The sequence below is a fragment of the Phlebotomus papatasi genome, chromosome 3 (genome assembly GCF_024763615.1).
Source record: "Phlebotomus papatasi isolate M1 chromosome 3, Ppap_2.1, whole genome shotgun sequence".
Lineage (NCBI taxonomy): Eukaryota > Metazoa > Arthropoda > Insecta > Diptera > Psychodidae > Phlebotomus > Phlebotomus papatasi.
The window spans coordinates 53,831,375-53,850,862 of NC_077224.1; the positions used below are offsets into that span (position 1 = coordinate 53,831,375).

The window sequence follows — 19,488 nt, forward strand, 5'->3', positions numbered from 1 at the left end:
TCCAAGTCGATATCTTCATTAGTTTGTCCAGAAAATGAGATAGAAGGATTTCTGTCATTTTTTTCTATGCGTATAAAATGTTAAAATTCTTGCAAAAGTCGATGAATAAAAAAAAGTAAGACGTCCAAAAAAAAAGTTTTTTCCACAAATTGTACCATTTGAGTTCCTCTAACGAACAGTCCAAGTGCGAGAATTGTGGGTCACTCCTGGTCCCAGCAGTAGATGGCCAAAAAAGACGCTGCAAAAAGTGTCTTCTTCGACATAAATGGTTCTGGATGACCATGATTTACCCATAGCCAATTACATATACCAGATTCTGAAAGCTAATGAACCAAGCTTTCCAACAATAGTTCACTCATCCAATTATGTTCATCAGGAGCTGAGATATACCACTCCAAACTTTTTACCTCTTCTACTGACAGAATATATGATCTCATCTAATATATATATATATATATATTATATATATTTATAAAAAAGTGTGCCAAATTTCGGCATAGTTGCATGCAAGCGCCAAAGTCTCAAGTTTGAAATGTAATTATTTTTAATACAAATTGAATTTTTTTTATCACTCCTTCTTAAGGAGTGTTGCTTGGAACCTTGTAGACAGTTTATCGTCTTTATTTTCTCTAAAATTATTCCAAATATACATTTTAAAATGAATTAAAATGTAGACAAAGCATTGGTGGCCTATTCCGGCCACCTTCAGTCTCGTAGTTTCTTGCCCTTTCTGAATTCTTCCAATGTCTTTTTCAGATCATCTTGCTCGTCGAAGCGATATTATTTGTTATTTTTTTTTGCATTGTATAACCTTTTTTAGTATGCAAAAACTAAAAATTCATGGAAATTTGAGGAACTGGGAACAAAAAATATGGCCGAAATTGCAAGCTGGCCGGAATTTGGTACACTTACCCTAGGTACATACATTTTTTTTTTGTGAATTATATGTAATGAAAAATTTCAATTGCTGACAAGTTTTGCCCCAGTCTCCTCTAATCAAGATTTTCTTATCTGCTATAGTTAAATTAACTACTACTTCTAAGATCTTTTAAGTTTCAGAATCTGAATGTTTTCATGTGTTCGTCCTTTATTATAGATTTTAATAAATTACATTAAACGTTTTGACCTATTTCTAAACAATTGCAGTTGTCGATAGTAAAACCATAATTGGAAAAGTTTGAGTTGTGGTAATAATAAGGTATTTAATTGGATGAGTGTTGCGTTGTTTTTCTTTCTGCGGCTGTGAAATAAATTCCAGAAAATTGTATGTTACGTGTGATACTTTCATCGATTCAAAATTCTTTCTGAAAATGAAATTAAATGCCAAGTGGGAAAATTTACTAATTTTAATACAATATTGCGTTATTTCTCATGTTAAATTTATTTAAAAGAAATTAATTTAATTTAGGTATGTTCATACAACTTTGATCCACGAAAAGATCTTTTTTTTTAATTACACGAAAATATAAACTTATTATCCATTTGGCACACTAATCACTTTCTGTTCATTCTTAGGGCAAAAACATTATTTGAAGTTAGTAAAATGATCCAAATTAATTTGAATTGTATTTGTGTCATCAAAGTTGTTCATAACTTCTTAATTTGCAATTTTCCACTTTATTTTATTACTTTTATGCAATGAAAAATCATCATTTTCCATTTAAAAGTTGATTTTTTTACATGTTTACTGTACTATCTTCTGCAGTAGTTCATAAATTAGGAACCATGATCTGTTACTCTAAACTCAATTAAAAATTGTTTTAGGTATTTTTGGTATTTTTATGCTTGCGAATTATGATCCAATTAATATTATTAGTTGCTCATAGTAGTTTCTGTCACTGAACTTCAATATGCGAAATAGTAAACTATCCTTTGTAAATTCGGTAATATTCTCTCAAAGTAGAGACTCAACTCTAGCAGAAAAAATCCAATTACATAAATAGTTATTATAGATAAGAATCATATATGTTCATTTTCTATTTGCAAACCATTTCAACAAAAAAGCACATCTAGAAATAAAAATTCTTCTAGTGCAGTATAAAAAAAAGTTCGAATGGACTACCATTGGCTTTATATTGCATTTAAAAAACAACGGTAACATTGTATCGGCTTGCAGGATCTGTGATTCTTTAAATGGAAATTAAGTTTGTATACTAATGAATATTTAAAAACTGACCCTTATTACCGAAACACTGACAAAGGGTGGTGTTCCCATACGTATATAGACAATATTCTACAGAGTTCTTTTCAGATTTTACTACTCGAACTGAAAGATAAAGCAGTTATATAATCTACTTTTTTTTCAATTTGTGATATGGCTAGAGGCCAAATGGTGAGGGATATCGACTTCCGGTCTTTGACGACATTATTGACGACATGGGTTAATATTATTTAGGACAGTCTTTTTCCTTTTTCCCTTACAACCACGTTTCCTTCCAAAACTATGTTTTTGGTTTATTTCGGAAACAGCTCCTACAATTTATTTCATTTTCGAAAATGTTTTTGGGGGTAGTTAAGGCGAATACTTTGTCCTTGTACACCTATGTTCGAAAAACATTTCGGTATTGATTTTTCGAACCATTTTTTGAAAGATCTTAAAAATCCAACCCGACTGCATCGGACTTGATCAGTAGTGAATCGGTAATATACACGTAAATGTTTTACCTTTCTCGGTTTTACGCTTTTTATTTGTTCGTATGATTGTTACTCATGCCAAAATATTGTAGAACTACTTTTATTTAAGAAATTTCATATTGCGGAATGTTTTTTTTTTAATTTGTTAATCAATTTAATCGGTAGTAAAACGCACATGAAAAGCACGTGAAAAGATAATCCACGGATAGATCTTTCTCGTGAGTTTGAGCGGTTTAAGCACTCCGCAAAGCTAAGAAATTTTGCCATCTTTTTAAACTTGCAGATAATAAATAAGTTTTGAGTATGGGCAACCGTTTTAAAGTTAATAAAAAAATGATTAAATAATATATTCAAGATATTCCAGAAACCTATTATCAAATTTACGAAAAAAAAATATATTCTAAACAAATAGCGCCATTTTTTAGCGGTCAATTCGAAAGCACACTAAAACCAGGACATATTTGTGCGTGTAGTTTTCGAAGTAGGGTAAGGTGGCGTAACTTGGAATAATCTCTAATTTGGAACTATGATATTTCCTAACAGTTAGCTGAGTTTTAGATGGTAAATGGAAAAAAAACAACGAACAAGTACTCTCGAATGAAAAGTCTTATATTTCGTGGTTTTCTTTATCTCTTTGACTATCTGAAAGAGTGAAAAATCAAAATTCCAAAATAGACGTGATTCTGAATTACCTTATCTTACTCTAACAATAAAACGCCACAAATTTACCGGTCTTTTTTAAAGTCAACCCGAAACGATTCATCTAACAGTTCAAATAATCCAAAATTTCTTTGAAACAAGAATTTTAAAAGGGTGTAGAGGGAAGTGGAACACTTTTGAAATTGGGTACCTTTGAAATCGACATATTTTCTCCTATTTAAAATGAAATTGGACTTTACCATGAAATAATTTAGCATTACAAACCAATTGTGAAGCTAAATTACAAAGTTTCAAATGAACCAGAAGAGCCTTGAAGAAGAAAAATCTCTTTTAGTATCGGGCGGGAATACGTATAAGGGAAGAGTACCCCGGATCGGAATGTTAAGAGACATGCTCCATATTTAGTTGAAAATATAATCCTCAAAACATTATTTGGTATTTTTATGTATGCTAATTGATACATTAGTGATCCATTCAACTGTATCTGTGCTTTTGAATTTTTAATTTTTACAATAAATTAATAAAAAATATGTGTAATTGCAAACTTGCACTCTGTACCTCGGATCGTCAGGAATTTAATCAGGTGTCTCAGGGAAAATTGGTTTTATAAATTAAATCTGAGTTAATGCACTGTATTTTTGCGAGAGTTAAATGGTAAAAAGTAGCTAATCATTTTTAAAAAATAATTTAATTTGGAGAAACAATGTGGTATTAACCTGACGATCCGAGGAACACTGCCGATCGCTGGTGCTCTTCCCTTAGTTAGCGAGTAAACCAGGAGTGGTATATCGACTGATCGGCCAATCAATGACATCGCCGATTAGTTTCTATTACAGGATGATCAGTAACTGTAACTCACCATTATTGTTAGAACTGAAGAAAATTGCGAGAAATTGCTTTATGCACTCAATAAACCTTTAATTTACAGCACAACATTTTTGGCACCATTTTTTTTGTTAATTTAAGAAACTTTGAAAATTATAAGAAATTATTTTCAAATTTCAAAAATAAGTTCCCAATAGTAGCCAAATATGTATAATTCGGTGTGGATTATCCCATTAGGTGGATAATACTGAAGTGCATATTCCCAGGATCCCTGTATCTAGCTCTTTATATATTAAACAGAAAAGGCGAACTGAGAACGAAACCGTTAGAACATTAAATTATTTCTTTTTTATTTAACAATTCGATACCTTTTGTCTTGAAAGATTTCAAATTTTGAAATTTTCGGTTTGTCACATCACTGACTGAGAGAAGAAATCCTTAAAAGTTAAAATAACATTCCAGAAATGTTAATTTTACCCTGGAGTATTGATCCGAAAACGGTGTAAATATTACCCTTTTTTGGTGTATTATGGGTTAAAGTTACTGTACTTTCATGATGATTTTACGCTTAAAAGGTGTTAAATTAACATTAAAAAAATTTGATATATTTTTACACCCAAAAAGTGTTAAAGTTATGATGAAGAGAAGTTAATCGCAGCCTCTCTTTTTCCCAGTGATTGCACCCGAAGTTTCCCTACCCAGTAAAAATGAGCTCAATCATAGATGGTTGGCTGAATAGCAGCGTCACATCACAGTAAATGTGATTGTGAAAGAATTACAGCTAAAAAAACTCCATTTGGGTTTGAAAAGTCAACGACTCTTTTCAGAAGATACAAAGTACGGCAAAAAGTCGATTTATATGCCCCATTATTGGTGGCGAGAAGAACCAAAATCGAATTAGGGTGTCCAGTTCGTTAGATGGAGAAAAGTGGTTTGATGGTGAAATAAATTGTTGAAAAATTCGCATTCCCATGGACTTTTGCACAGGACTTTTACCGAATTGAGAAGTGATTTTTTTTTGTAGAGTACTCGATGAACCGTCGGTGTGTCTAGAGTGGATGTACGGGGTGGGTGAGAGGATCGAAAAAAGGGTGGACGAGCAGAGCTTAAAGTGACGGACGGTGTGTGATGGTCTCGATAGCTTTTTGATGAAGACAAATTGAATTGATTGCGCCACCACAGAACGTGTCCATCGCGCTCCCAACCAGAAGTGGTGGTAAAAAAGCCTCTACTACTGGCCCATCCTTTCCTAGTGGTAAACACCCAGGAAAGATGTGGTATATGTGGTGCAAAGGGGGAAAAAAGGAGCAGACAGTGTTGTGTTTGAGGGGGGGGGCCCTGAAACCGATAGTACATGTGAGAAATTCAATATTACCCACAAAACGATCAAAATAACAATGTCACACCAAATCGAATGAGATTGTGGCACAATCGCTTGGGAATCAAATCACAGAGCTTCAATTATCTCTGAGAGGTTATCGCAATCCCTTAAAAGGGATATTGCGAAAGGGTGGAATGGGGATATATCGATAAATTGCATGAAAATTGATGAGGAAATTACCTGTCTTGTAGAGAAGAAAATGATATCCAATATTCTGCTCGTACACTTTTTTTTCTTGCCTCCAGAATAATATCCAATGGTGATGGGGAGAGCTCCAAAATGTTTCACTTGGGAGTGTATCTTTCACCAAAAAAAAATCACTTCCTGCTTCTTCACTCTTTTCTACTTTTCGATCTTATTATTTATTTTTCAAAACTCTTTTTTTTCTCACTTGTCTGAACTTCACTTTCTTCCACTTTAGCTTTAGCCAAATATAGAGATTTTTATTTAACTTCACTCTTCTTAAAACCTTGGTCACTTGAACAAGAACACTCTTTCTTGCATATATTTGACTTTACTGGCATGAAAAACAACATACACACACATGAACACTTGAGAACCTGATGCGGTCCTTTAGTTTCCTTTTTTTCCAGACTTCAAACGTCCCTTCAGAATTTACATAATTCCACCATGCATGAGTTCCTTCGTTTTACCGCCAAGTACACTGTAAGCATAAAGTTTGTAAAATCATTAAAACAATGCCTAAAGACTTAAGACCACAAGCATGGATATGACAGAAAATTAGATCTAGATCTAGAACATCTACACTCTCAGAGGTATCACCCCTCAGACAATTCCCTAAGACATTTGGCAGAGAACGAAATACAAAAAAAAAATGTAGAGGAAGTCAAAAGCAGGACATTCATGTCAATCACAACAGGGCTCTTAAGTTCTTTCCACAGTGAAATAAGAAAAAAATCAAATATTTAAATGAGAGAAGAATATGCATTAAAAGTATGTGACGATAAGGGAACAAATTTAATTTCCCCACAAGATGTCGAAAGGAATTTTAATTTTCACCAGGGGCAATTTTGAACCAAAATACGCTCACACAAATTTGTGTTACATTTCAATCTGTGGTGGTACAGTCACAACAATAATAACGAGAACACCTACAGAACTACAGAGAAAGAATACATTTAGCCTTCTCGACTGGATCATCCCCAATAAAATTTAAGGTCAAAAACTATTTGAATCAGTTTTCCCAGGTGTTAGCATTATTAGCATAAATTGTGACGAACATAGCGTACGGTTACATTTTACAGAAGTTTAAGGGTTAAAGTAAGGCGTATTGAAGATCCAACCAAGCAGTAAATATGTAAAATTCAATTTATGAAAACTTTCAACGAATTAAATGGGGGTTCTCTGCTAAATTTCGGATAATTCGCAATATTGGACGATTGTAATTTGGAATCAGACCTAATTTGAAATTGAAAAACTAAATTGAAAAAGAAGACAACGAATATGTACAGTAGAATCTTGCTCAATAGGCTCTTTTTCAATCTGGCGCAAAATTTTGTTGACAATTCTCACGTCTCATTTTAAAGCAAATTTGTTCAAATTCGCTGTAGGTCCTTTTATATTGATTCTTTATATTTGAACGCTTTTTGTGAAATTTACAATGATTTTGATGCCCAAATCTCTCGATAATTTGGATGACATTTTGCCCCATATGCCCTATTGAGAGAGAGTCTACTGTATAGGTCTTAGGTGCTGAGCACACGCATGGCTTAAGCCGAAAGACAGCTTAACGTGATTATAATCAAAATAATGATTAAAGTGCATTTCTATTAGTTTTCTGCTAAGATGTCTTTTCGGCTTAAATCGTTAGCCTATCTAGACCATTACACTCAAGCTCAAGGTTACTTTTTCTTATTTTTTTATACATCTAAAGGAGTGATATAAAATCACAAAATTCCAATTCAGATTCGATTTCAAATTACCTCGTTGGCTCCGTTTAGTAATAACCTTTCGAAGAGACAAAACCATTTTAAAGCCAAGTTAAACCTATTCGAAAATCTATCAAAAGCTTAAAGTGAAAGTCCTCGTACTCGCCGCTTTAGCCGTCATTGTACTGCTATTTAGAATTTCGGTATTCTTGATACTTCAATGGTCAACAATGTTAACAGCAGTGTGTAAACGGTTGCTAAAAAAAACGAATTCTTGTGTAGTTTTGCGGAATATCAGGGTAAAGCGGTCTTCAGACTAGTGGTTTAGCTCAGTTCCCGAAAGTCTCAAAATCCTGAATAGCGAGTAATTTCACTGCTTTTTGAGAACGTAATAGGTCACTTATCTTTAATAATGCAATCCTATGTTAAATTTTTCCAAATAATCGTAATTAATAAGAAATTAGACCAGTTATGCCATATGCCTAAGTCTTATGGCCTCTACACATTGGGAGCAATTTTTATCAAAAATTGCTTTTTTGAAGGAAATTCCCTGCAGCGTTGTAGGGGCAAACGTCAAATTTCTGTCAAAAACGTAATTTTTGACGAAAATTGCTCCCAACGTGTAGACGCCTTTAGGTCTGAAGCCCGTATAACAGAACCTTTGAATTGCAATTTCTTTAAATTAAGTGTCCTTTTCATGAATTACAGCTAAAAAATGCATTTGGTTTGAAAAGTCAACGACTCTTTTCAGAAGATACAAAGTACGGCAAGAAGTCGATTCACTTTTGTGTAACTTGCTGATTTAAACGTTCGAACTTTCAACGGTTTTTTTTTTGGTAAGTTTTCTCTGATATACCTTCGATCGGTACAGAAAAATCTCAACCGGACGGAACTCTCAAATCGGGAAGATTACTACTGAACGGGAGGATTGTGTTCTAGTTTGCTTCTCAAATTTTCAAGGGGCAAACAGCAGACCACAATTCCATGTCGTAAAATCAATATTCAGCAAATAGTCGCAATATCAACGAAAAAGTTCCAGATAGATGTTCTATACTCGCGAGTTGTTTGGCCTTTGCAAAGTTCCATAAATTTTTGTTTTTTGTTCAATTTTTAGAGGTTGTGCAATATTAAAAAAAAAAAAAACAAAACGAACGGAATGCTGTACAGAAATCTTTTAAAATTTCCGGATGGGCAAATTTCTTAGAGGAACTAGGTGTCCGATATAAGACACAGTACAATGTCTATACCAGGAGAGATTCTTATCAATCTCATCTACTTTTACTCAATTTTAAATGAAAAAGGACTACTTTAGAGAATAGAAATATGTTAAACTACTTTTTAAGATTGTTCACAATACTTCTGCAACTAAATTAACACGAATTTGCGGCTATTATACAAAATGTCCGAAATTTGACACAGTTCTTCTCAATGCATTTTCAAAAATGAAATGTTGAGGTGCGGAGCAATATTTCGAAAACCTAAAATATCGTCTAGTTTGAGTGTAATTTAGAATACTGCAAGGAAATAGTTTAAAAAAAATTGGAGATGTTTTCGAGTATTAAATGATTAGCATAAATAATTTTCTTTCAATATTTAAAAAAATACTGTCAAATAATTCAATTAAAATCGTCTCTATTTGTATTCACAATGATTAGTTCTGTGGATCTAGAATGAAATTTTCTAAGTGGATACCGCTTTTTATCAAAAAATAGACATTTATTCAGCCTTTCACAAGTGAAGTTATGTTTCTAATATCGTACACTGATTCCAAAATTCCACAAAATATTTTTTTTTTCTTCAAATCATCCGTTGTGTATTATCCAAAGACACACAAATTGGTTGATTCTACGAACAGAATGCTATAAAAAAGCCTTTGAAGATTTCTGGAAGAGCAAAAAGTTCCTGTACGATATTAGGTGATATTCTGAACAATCTCACCTATTTTACACAATGTAGATAATTTATATTTCCTCAATCACAAGGTGACTGATATATTATGCAAAGCAATGTTTATATTTCAAATGTGTAAAATTCTTCATTATGTTTTTTTTAAGCTTTTAAAAATATTACGAAAGCTCATTTAACGTTTTGTGATATTTTGTGGTATTCAAATAAATTAAATTTTACGCTGCTTTCTCAGCGAAGTCATGACAAATATTTAGTAAGTATTTATAGACTGTATTGATTTTCTTATCTCGTTCAATGCTCGAAATAATTTCAATGTATATAATTTAAATTTAATTTGGTGATATATTTTATTGAATAATAAGTTATAGGAATAAATAAGAAATTTTACTAATTTATTATTTTACTAATCATATTTAGATTTTGTACAAGCTTATTTCAAAGTGTAGTGTAGATTTCCCTTAACTGCAGGTTTCTCTTCATTTTCAATTATTAAAAAACCTCGTCAGATGCCAATTTTCAATGCTGCATTTTTTATTTACTTCGAATTTTTCCTCAGGATCTCGTATCGATTAAAATTTTGAAACATGATTCGTTTGCCTTGTACATATTTTAATTAAAATTTCAGTTTATATAAAACAAACTTAGGTATTTGTTTAGTTATAGTCTTATATTATTCCTAGAGAACTCTCTGGTGTATTGATACACAATATGATAATCTGTAGAGTTGCACAAATTTAGGTTTGTTGAATCTTATAATTCCGTTTGGATTTAAATCTTTCTCATCCATTGAATTGGAGCAATCACATTAATAACAATGGAACGTAATTAAAATAAATTGAATTAAAATACTTATCATGAACATTAGAACAACATTTAGTTAGTTGTTGCTGAGGTGAAATCATAGGAATTTAATATTTAAAAAATGTGATAGACGTGACAAGTATTATAGTTACAAATTCAGAAATATTTTGATGATAAAGACATACCGTAGATGCAGGAGATTTTGCACCCCTGCTTTTCGCAAGCTCTGCTTTAATTCTAAGACTTAATGATGATCCAGTGACCATTAAGGCACATAAAGATAGTCTGAAGATCATCTTTAAGTACTAGAATTATTAAAGAAAAAAGCATACGATATCCAAAAATATTTTATTTTTTATGTAGCTCTCAAATTTAAAACTGAAAACTTGATATAAATGATTACAGTATAGTCCTTAGACCGTTGCATGCTAAAGAAAAAATTGTTTGCTCTTTATCAGCTATGATTTTTCGTTCCTCTTCATTTTATTATTATAAATTAAAGATAATATTATATTATAATTGCATTCGTTGAAAAAGCATCAATAATTAATTTTTATGCTCCATATTTACTTTTTCTCCATTTTTTTCGAATATTCTGAAAACGGGTTCAATAATTTTGTTCTCACTTTATTGATAAATTGAGATGAATATTTCGTTCATAAAAAGTAATATATTTTTTATGACAATTTTTCAATAAATTAGTTATTACTTAAAATTTATAAATAAAAAAATCTAACGATTTTTAAATAAATTTGTTACTTTTGTGAGTTTTTCTCAAAAGAAGATAAATTAAAATGGGAAATAAATGTGTTTAAGGCGAAAAAAGAGCGAATCACGTCACATCCTGAACTTGTACCACAGAAAAGTACCAAAAATTAAGTTAAAAATCTATGTAAACATTTTTCTAAAAAACTTTTCCGATTAATGGCTTGAATTTAACACACTTTTAGCACATATTTTACACTATTTTTGAACATGTTTTTGAGTTTTATTTACTTTAGTTTTTGTCATTTTTATTAAATCCATTTCGTAATAAAAGTTTAAAAAAATTTCAAAAATAGCGTATTATTTTAAATATATATTAAATTAAAGTTTCGTTATATACAAAAACTAAATAAATACAATTGCAAAACCTACTTACATTACAAGAGTAGCATTGTATAGTGTGGCTTTAATTGTGTAAACGAATTCAAAACAGAACAATTATACTACTGGAGTTTGTAATAAGTTACAATGTTTTTGTAAAAGGTACTATGATATTATGCAAAATCCCGTTTCATGTTAAAATTACTATGCAGTTTAGTAACAAAATAACAATTAACAATATTGGAGTTTCTGTCTAAAAACGTATCTAATTCCCAAAATTTTATAGTGTTATTAGTGACGTGTATTTAGCAAGACAATACATTTTTTTTAAGTATTTAAAAGATTCTAGAAATTGGAGTAAACTCGAATTAATTTGGGGGAACTAATTTTGACATACACTTAAATACCAAAAAAACAAAAATTACAACCAAAACATTTTCAAAAATTAAAAATAAAATTATTAGGATAGTTTTAAAGTTGCTGTGCAACTACAGTAATGCAATAAATTCAAAATAGTCAACTACAATATTGCTAAGTACCTCAAAAAATCAAACTTCGCAAATATAATATTATAGCCTCGAAAATCTGGAAGATCATAGAATTGGCTTTCAAATTAAATAAAATCAAATTGACTGGTTCAAAAATTTTATAAAATTAACCCATATTTTAGCCTTTTAGAACTGCTATCACAATCTATGGCTTTCTTGAAATATATGTAGTATGTTTATTAGTGTATAATTATAATTTTTTAGAATAATTGTGTGTCCTACATGCCGCGCGATCGGTCAATATTACCAAGTTCTCTAGAACATATTATATACAAAAACTGAAGGTAGATTTAGAGTTAAAATATTTTAAACTTACAAAAAACGCTATAACTTTTCTTTTGTTTACTGAAATTCTATATAGTTCTATTCAATTCACTTACTCTCATATGTTGTCTCAAAAAATGTTAACAAAAATTTTTGTATGCATTGCATGCTATGCACAACATTACAATTTATACTGAATGAGACGGTATTAGATACGAAACTGTACTACATGAAAAACGTATCTGAGGATGAGAATAAATTCTTGGAAACGTTATTCAGATATAAGAATTTAAGTAAATAAACTCTTTTCGAGTACTAAGATATTCAGAAAAAATACAGGCATTCCTAGGCTTAAGTAATTGCTCAAATTGAAAAATAATGGTCTTGAGAGACTTACAACTTAAACCGAGAGGCGGCTTAGTGGAAACTGATGGAAATTTAGTTTAATCACTATTTTGATTATATTACTTTGAGATGACATAGGATCTATAAAATTAGTTTCATACAAAATGCCATACTATGATACAAATAATTCAATTTAAAAAGAAACACCAATCGTTGGTTTTCGAAACCGATTTTCGAAATTTTAAAACTCCAATTGTAAATGAAGCAAATATTTATATTTTGTGAAGGATGTACGTAAAAGTAATGAAAAACATTTTGCATTGAGTCCTTAATAAATTGCTCGAATATTTAAAAAAAAATATCTGGAGGTGCAGGTGACTTTGCCACCCGCATTTGACATGGTAGATCGAATCGGTATAGACAATCCTTATATTCTAGAAATAAAGAAAAGCTTACGAACAGGGGTTGTCAAAATCACCCGCACTTACGGTACCTTGAAAAAGAAATATTTTTCTTAAATTTCAAGAAGTATTTTCAATTAGGTCCTAATTGTAAGCAGTCTATAATTGAGTGTCATTAATCGCATTATGTTACTATCGCCGATGTTCCTAAATTATTTTAAAAGTTTAGATATTCAGTGCAACTTCAATAGATTAAAACATTTAAACTTTTAAATTTATTTTTCCAACAAATATTTTTTATATATTTTTTAAATTTTTTTCAAGTATTTTTGCTCATTAATGACCTTAGACTTGAAATAGTCTAACAGTAAAGTTCTATGTTTAGCTTTCATTTGTTTTCTAAAATGTTTAATGTTAATACAGATTACTTTATTGATCAATTGAGGTACTATTTAGGGGGAAGTAGGGAATCTTTGAATTGCGCCGCTTTTGAAATTAGGCTTTTTCTCCTATTCTTAAGGAGAATTGAGCCTTATCATGATGTAATTGAGCTTCACCATTAGGAGAAAGCACGCTACCTTCGGACGACTAAAGATTCCGAAAATTCAATTTTTTCCATATGTTCCTTGTGAATTTCACCCATAGCTCTTTTCTGAAAATTTGATGCATTGGACTAGCTATCACAATATAATATTATAATAGGCCAAATTAATTTATAACAGAGAGAAAAAAATGAATTGTTCGAAGCTTAAATCGCATGAAGGTAGCACGCTTTCCCCTAGTTTATTGAGCTGAATTATATCACAATAAGGTCCAATTTCATTTTAAAATAGGAGAACAAGCCGAATTTCAAAACTTTCCTCATTCAAGGCTGCTTCACTTTCCCTTTCATATCAATTTGTCGACCTTACTTTCTATACAGCCATCGCCGTCTTAGCTTTGATTTTAACCTTCTGGATGAAAACTTTTCTAAATTCTTCTACTTAAAGGCCATAGGGTAAATTAAGCTAATTCAAAACCTGCTTCAAATGGAAATTTTTCGCTACTCCAAATGGAAACGTCATTGTTTCCATGATATATACATTACTAAATTATTATGTTTGTATATTTTCTATACCATAGTTTCATTATTTAGTTAATTTTTTAATTTTTTAATTTCTCCTGTACTCAGGAGCAACTCAACAAGGTTTTGGAAGCCTTTCGCCGCAGTTTCACTTACACTGTTCGTCTCCAATTAGAAAATTTTCCTTGTCTCCATTTGGATTAATTTGTTTCCAATAGAAGCATTTTGCACTTGTGTGTTTTTCTTTTATTTAAAAAAAAAACAGTAACATTCTAGAAGAGTCAAGGAGCAAATTTATATAATTCTCTTTAGAAAAAATTGAAGTTAATGTGTTGAATTTCCTGTCAAAGTTAAAGCATCTGGAAATGGTTTTGAATTATGACATTTACCCTATTATAATATAAATACTTAGGCTATTTCTTTAAACAGATGGGTGCTTTTTATTCCATTAAAAGTACAGGTATATATACAATTCAAGTTAGTGTTCCAATTTTAATTTTAATTTTAATTTAATTGCTACATCTTTAATTCAGAGTATATTATAAATATTATAGAGGGGTTTAGAACAGAAATAAAATAGGTATAAAATAGATTTAGGTGACTTGTACTTCATGAATGATAAAGATATGGGTACCCAAATAATAAAGGGTTAAAAATCGAGCATGACGCTGTAGTTGCTTAGTGTCTGACTAAGGAAATTCTAGAAAATGCGTTGAGCTAATAATTGTGTAGATGTAGTACACAAAACTGCTCATTGTTATCCCAAAACTTTGAAAATATGGTTAGTTTAACCTATTCCTTACCATGGTATTATACATCATACACAAATTGAGTGATTTTAAATGATTTATTCCTGGGCAACTGATACTCGAATTGCTGTCAGGAATGGATTTTTAGTAACTTTAGTTGTTCAACTACTTGGGAAAAATAGCCTGACAGAGATGAAAATACATTTTGTTATTGTTTTCTTGCTTCGCGGAAGGTCATGCAAAATTTTTGCTCAAAATGGCGGACGGAAAATTTGACGTTCCGTCGAATTTGTTAAAATTGTCCCCTTTCCTCTTTCCTGATTTGAATTCTAGTTGCCAATTTGTTTTCTTGGATAGTTACTCTATCAAAAGCAATAGTGTATGTAATGAATTAATGCATACAATTTAAATTCAGTGACCGTTAAGACGTGTGTTTGAGGGCGAATCCCCGCGCCCCCATAATAGATAAAAAAAAATTTCTTTCCAAAAAATTCATCTATTAATCTGTAGGAAACTAATCCTAAAATATGAACATTCTATCTCAAGTATTTCTGGTACATTGACTGAATGGGTTAAGCAGTATAGAACTATTTGTTAGGAGTTTAAAAAAATACAATAGTGGAATTAATAACCTATCAAACTACCAGAGTCACTTTATAGTCTTATAAGTTATCGAAATAAACAATGAAAGAATAATCCACAAATATTGCCTTATGCGACATATTGAATGATGGTCCTTAATGGGTTAAAATAGAAAAGAGAAATAACAAATTCACGTAGAAAAAACGTATTGAATTATGCAATTTTAAGTGTCTCCGGCATGTAATTTTGCAACATTGCGTGAAATTGAGAGAAAGGTAGAAAAACGAGGTAGAAATTTGGCGCAAAACTGATTGGATCGAGTCTTTTTGCCGCAACTGTTTTGGCCCCGGTTGTGCCCTCTGTGGCAGCAGCCGGAGATGGCGTTGTTGCGGTTGCAGCTGGAAAGATCACTTGGCGATCGTGTCACAATTCGAAGCACTCACACACCCAATGATCCTGTGATTTGATCCAAAGCTGCGGAACCGGTCTTCGGCCATTATTGTTCTTCTCGGGTGATCGAGCAATTCTCAATCTCGCGATCGGTCGAAGATCACATACAACTCTGGATACCCAGAGGTGCCCCATGAAGGGCACGCAACTTGCGGTGAACTGGATGAGAAATGGGATTGAATTTGTTGGCATGAGAATATTCTCGAGTGAAATCTCGCGAGTTCACCAGTCTGAGTCATTTTGGCGTTTTTGCTCGACATGCAAACACGTTTAAGAGTTTTGACCAAATTGGTCACGCGGTTGACGTCAGCACTGGATTTACGATGGAAGCAAATGCATATTTCTCTTCAAGACGCTTCTCTACAAATTTGGTTTCAAGTTTATATTATTTTTCTTTTGATGAATAATTGAGGAAAAGAGGGAATTTTTGGCGCAGGAAAATCAATAGGGGTATTGTACATTTTACTTTAGTTTCTCACACTGGAGTACTTGAGGAAGAAATGGTGCGTTAACAATAAACATCTGCCAATATCCCGATGAAATATACCCAACAGAAGGTAAATTTTTTTTGGGATCTACTGACGAACGAGAAAATGAAGCATTTTTTTCTGCTGTCACAATTCAACTACACTCACATAGTATCTCTCTTGAGTCTTCAACTTCTTTTTGGCATCCACAGCGAAGCACTTCACAGATCTTCTAAGAATTCTTTCTAGTACCGCATATTCACGTTTCAGCGGTGAAATCACGTCTTGGACCCATTGTTAAGGTCACGAAGAGTTGCACTGTAATCCTCTTGGTTAAGCACACACAAAAAGAGCCAAGAATGTACCTATCTTGTGAAAATTTTTGCACAAAGATCACTATTCCTGCCACTAAGGCTGGAGACTCGGAGCACAATTCACTATTATAGGAATTTCTCTTTTTATTTTATTTTTTTCTCAATAAAGAAATTCCCACAAATTTGACTGGAAAATGCCACAATAAGCACAATATCGGTGTGCACAATTTCCTCTGACGACACGCTAAAAACCACTACATCGAGTTCTTGGCGACCGGTGTGAAATAATCCGCACACGTCGGTTAATTAAAACGCACTGAACCTCATACACAAGTCTCAACAGTGCCGAACGGGCAGTTGGGTACATTAGAGCCACAGGCAGGGGTATCAGCGCATGTGTCGTGGTTACGACTGGAAAGTAAACTGGAGAGGGAATATCTTTCCAGTCGCAGAGACTGGAGAAGACCATGCCAGGTCCGGACTGAGTTGAATCATTCAACACTGACCCATACATTGTCTGCATTCGGGAGAAATGCCCTCACTCCGATAAGACACGATACTTTCCATGTGCTCCTCAATCGTTGACACTGGGCTATATCCCATGCAATTCACTGGAACGAGCACTTTTCACACTGGTGGCTTTGATGGAACATTTTTCATCACTTTTCATCTCATCTCCGAAGGAAGGGTCACAGGGACACTCCTCCTTCTCACTGGCCCTCATTGGGTAAACCATCAGATACTTGGAAGATAAGAAACATATAAAAATCTCTATTTTATATATATTTTTAATTTTTTCTTGTGATTTTTCTATTAATTCCTCTTTAGGGGGAGGTGGGGCTACATTGGAAACGTTACTTTTTCGCATATTTCTCATGAAGGTGGACCTAGGCATAATTTGATTTAGTTCCACAATAAATTGTTTTGTATACCCTAAATTAGTTTGGGTAAAGTCCACCTTCTTTTAGAAAAATGTTAAAACTAGTGTTTTCATTGTAGCCCCGACACCCCCTATTTAATTTTTATCCAAAATTCACTTAGAATTCTTCATGATGTTCATATACGTATATGGCAGATTTTCGTATTGTCCTTAACTGGTTCTTAACTGATCCTTAACAATACTCAAATAGCAAATAACGTTATGGACACATCAGTAAGTGAACGAAAACACTTGATAAGTTCCTATTTTTAGTAATGGACTTTTAAAAACAGCGTTATTAAAGTTTGTATCGGATTTACAGTGGCGGCTAAAATAATAGAATCACTTTGCAAAGCTTATATTTTTTTAACTTTTGTATTTTTTCCCAAATTGTTGATATAATTCTGAAGTAGAAATCTTCAAATTATTAGAATCGTGAAATAAGGGTTGTTTTGGCCGCTAGAGGTCTCTATTTTACACAGAATACGTCAATTGTGAAATTCAGTTCGGACAAAAAAATTTTAAAACTGTCATTTATGATTTCTAAATATAGCTTTATTTAAACTTATCCAATTTATAGACGATATTCTTTCATTTAAATGAAAGTGGTCCTATCGTGTTTTTCAAACCTAATTTCACTATTGATCTATTCTGTGAAAAATAGAGACCTCTAGCGGCCAAAACAATACTTATTTGAAGTAAGGTAATTATTTGAACATTTCTATATCAAAATTATTTAAACGAATTGGAATAAACAAAAATCCTAAAGGTAAAATAGTGGTTTTTGCGGAGGTGATTCTATTATTTTGGCCACCACTGTATATATAATTCACAAATACTCATAGAGTGATAAAAAGACAAAATTATTTTAGGCAAAGTGTGATTCATATTCAGAAACCCTTGTCAATTCTCCAAAAAATACTTTGCGAAACCCGAGAAATTCACTTTTTGTACCGCGAAAGTCGAGAAACTACTAAAGTATATACTTCTCTCTCCATGGAGTTCGAGCAGTAAAAATACAAACTTTTACGAAGGTTTTCCTTTTTGTGAGGTTATTTGATTTACGAGCATTTCGTAAGTCCCCAGCACGAACTCACAAACCTTTACGAACAAATTTACGAACTATTTTTCTTCTGTGTAACGTAAAAGAAGTAATGTGAAATGAGACTGTAAAGAGAGAATGTCAGTCTAAACATGTTGGATACGGTAGGATTTTTTTAAAAATAAATTTTAGAAAGTCATGTTTAGTTTAGATATTAAAGGATCTCATTATTTTGCTCATTAAATCAAACTTCATTTCTTGCTTGATAGAGGAGACTGGGGCAAAAAGTAACAAAACGGATATTTTATTTTTTTTTTGCAAACTACCCTAGCGCGCCAGAAATTTCTAATTAGTGTAGTTTTATAGGAAATTTACTGCTCTACAACTTTTTGAAAGTCATTTACCTCTATTTTGTAAGGAAATACATTTCGTTGGTTGGGTCTACCTCTGTCGTATCTGCATTTGTTTTTCATCTGCATTCGGTGCAAGCTACAGTACAGACGTCCCCTATGGCGTGAAATGCTGACACAAAAGAAACGCAGATACGACAGAGGTAGAAGCAACCGACGATTTATCGAATTGTTTTCTAAAAGGTAATTTTGTGACCATTCTCAAAAATGCTGGGGCAAATAGTACCAGGTATGGGATGTTATCACATTTTGTTTCGCTTTACGAGCTTTCGTAAATTAAAAAAAAAAAATAGCTAGGTGACATATTTTCATAGGAAATTTATTCCTCTACACCTTTTTAAAACACAGTTTTCTCTATCTGAACGAGAAAAGCGCTTTTCAAGCTATTTTAGAAAAATACCCACAAGAGACTGTTAATCGTTTAACCAATGCAAACAAAAAGCGAAGAAATGCGAAAAAGACGTCTCTTTTCACCGTGAGACATCAGAAATTGCTTTGGTCTTTGTTACTTTTTGCTCCATACCTTTTGTTACTTTTTACCCCAAGTGGTAATTTTTAGTAAAAGGATTTCTGGAGAAAATAATCTTTGCGAAATTCTAAAATAGATAGTGGTTTCGTATTCAAAGAATCAAAATCGTTTAGGAAATACTTACCAGTGCATCAATTTTGGAAAATAAGTAGGTAAAAATTGATATCTGTTGTAAGGAGAACATTTGAAAAATAGGGCTAAAAATTTCAATATTTTTTTTA

General features: G+C 32.2%; 1 protein-coding gene across 3 annotated transcripts in view; it reads right to left on the reverse strand.

Moving 5' to 3' along the window:
* LOC129807687 (amphoterin-induced protein 2) overlaps positions 1-16,713 on the reverse strand; it is a 128,350-nt gene extending 111,637 nt beyond the window's left edge. For all 3 annotated transcript variants that reach the window (XR_008752304.1, XM_055857131.1, XM_055857129.1), the window contains exons 1-2: positions 16,222-16,713; positions 5,681-6,164 (exon numbers count right to left, since the gene is read on the reverse strand). The gene's annotated coding sequence lies outside the window, so the exon portion shown is untranslated. The remainder of the gene's footprint in view (positions 1-5,680; positions 6,165-16,221) is intronic.
* Between the last annotated feature and the right edge of the window lie 2,775 nt (positions 16,714-19,488).